Genomic DNA, 2,744 nt, shown 5'->3' on the forward strand with positions numbered 1-2,744 from the left:
AGATGGGTAGACTTTCTCTTGTGCTGATGTCATTGGGGAGCTCGTTCCACCATTTATGGAACGAATAGGTTTGCAGATATGACATCAAAAGATACTAAAACAAGCTAAAGCATCACCCAAGATTCAAGATTTATAATTTAGTCATTATATAAGTTCATTGTCAGGTTAAAATCACAAAGAGTGCATGGTTCCAGCTTCTCCTGTGTGTTGAGTTGCAGCTTTTTTCTGACTTGTGTGATTTTAAATGAAGTATCTCTGGCTTCTGGACAGAAAAAAATACATTTGGGACATCACCTTTCACTGTTGTAAAAATGTGATGAATATCTTTCACTGTTTTGTGACGTGTGACAGATAGAGCACCTTCTCTTGTACACTGATACACAGTACTATCAATCATGGAGGTGCTATGACAGAGAGGCAGTTTGATGCGTCTGCCAGCATGAATGTGATATATAAAATAAATTATTCTATATTCCATTATCATATCATATTTGACTGATTGTTTTTCTGACTGTTTTTGCTCTTCAGCCTGATCCGTATGAACATCTGTAAAACTGGAGGAATGCTCAGTGAGTACAGGTCAAAGGTCAACATCGAGTTTCAGAACACAAACCTTGTAAAAGCTTGTAAAATATCAAAAAGTTAAATATATATACATATAATGATGCTTAAAAGACTAATTGACTGCTGTTAGATAATTATTTGTTCATGTATTGTTGTAAAAGTAGATGAGTCAATACATGAGTGTGATATTTTAACCCCCGACACACGCTCACATTCGTGCTGCCTGTGAATGCAAATGCACATCAACAACACAACACACATATTTAGCTTTTATTTGGATATTATTATTGTTTCATATATGTTGTGTTATTATTTCATTGACTCTTGTAGTTAGTCATGTTGATTTCACATTTTCTGTTTTGGGTAAACATTAGCTTCTTTAAGATCCGCCCACTGCTGCCTCCCCCTGCGCTATGTATTAACTCTCTATGTATTTATTGTTAAACTGTTCAAATAGACAATTTACAAATGACAAAATGACAATCTGGTTGAAGGCCGTCGAAAGGCAGTGGTTGGATGTTGCTGGTGTTTTCCTCTTAATTGTCTTGGTCAGCTTCCAGTGGGAGTAGTTAACACCTGAATATTAGTGTGGGTGCGTGTGTGAGGGTGTTTGTGTGTGCGTGTGTGTGTGTGTATGTGTGGGGGTGTGGGTGTGTGTGCGTAGTGTTAGACTCTACAAATAAAACCTCAGACCTCAGCAGGGGGATCCCACTTATTAACAACTTAACAGCCCCTCAGGCTCAAAGAAAAGAAAATCACCTGCTCTTGATTTGAGCTGGAACCAAATCTCTCATATTCTCAGACCTGCAAGGTGAAAGTCACTGTTTTTAAAATCCACATTTTAAATAAAGTAAAAACAAATAAAGCAAATCGAACTCTACTTGCATTAAACAAAAACAGACAATTTATCCATCTTGTCTTGTTTTTTTTCTTCCCAATCACTCCAGAGAGGAGGCGGTGTCCTGCTAAACATTGTAATTTCTGATTGGCCGTAAATGCTGTCCATCAAATTTCTTTGCTCGATGTGGATCCGCATCAGTCGGACGCAATAACATCTGCGTCAAGATAACGTACAGACACCGGAACACTGGAGGTTTGGGTACCAAAATAAAATCCCAAAAGCTTTTATTATATTTGAAATGTAACATCGAGCATTGATATTAAACCAGTGCGTTTAACTAACCTATTCTAAAAAGTCAACCCATCATTGCATTTTATTCTTTTACACAGTTCTATCTGCTTAATTTGTACTGTTTGTCTCTTTCAACATATTCTTTTATTTCACACGGATGCATCCTATTACATTTCATCTCTCTCTCTCCTAACTCTTTATAATCTTATATTTTGCTTGAACATGGTTTCAAACCGACTCACTTCATGTGTATGAAACGTGCTGTATGAATAAAACTGCCTGGCTTTGTATAGTTTAGCTTAAAGTTTCAGTGTGTAAGATAAAGGGGAAAGGGATCTATTTGCAGAAATTAAATATGACATAATCCCAGTGATATTTTCACCAGTGTGTTTCATCTAAATTGTACTAATTGTTGTTTTCTTTACCCTAGAATGGGCCCTTTATATTTGAATACTTCATATTTACATCGGAAGTGGGTCCTCTTTACATGTTTTTGACAGTGGCCTAAACTGGACAAACTATAAACCTTTTGAGTTTTTCTCACAACTGACGTCCACCACAGGTTCTCTTTCATGTTTGGAAGGGGAGGGTGAGGTGAGGGGTGTTCAGTTGCAACATGAAAGTTCTCCACTAACTGTCACTTAGTTCTACACACCGAACTTTTAAACAAGTACATTTCATGGCAATTCAAATCAATTTCGTTTTTTCCAATTTCCAAAATATTGCTTGTCTTTGTTTTCACTCACCGTCTAATTGTAAATATCCATCTATATCTCACTATATCATTTTCTAGTGTTTTTAATATTTTAATATTATACTATGCTTACCTGCACAAAAACACCAAATCAAATTCCCTGTGTGTGTTTAAACCCACTTGGCAATAAACCCTGATTCTAATTGGGATTCTCATTTCCTTTTCTATTCCAAAAAAACAACCCAGATGGGAGTTTTCTCGTGAAGGGGACAGCCCGGATGTGGCGCGTGCTGCGATGCGCATCCTGCCGCGCGTCGCCCTCGTCATCCTCTGTGCGCACGGCGGCGACAGGAG

The sequence above is a fragment of the Pleuronectes platessa genome, chromosome 11, assembly GCF_947347685.1.
Source record: "Pleuronectes platessa chromosome 11, fPlePla1.1, whole genome shotgun sequence".
Taxonomy (NCBI): domain Eukaryota; kingdom Metazoa; phylum Chordata; class Actinopteri; order Pleuronectiformes; family Pleuronectidae; genus Pleuronectes; species Pleuronectes platessa.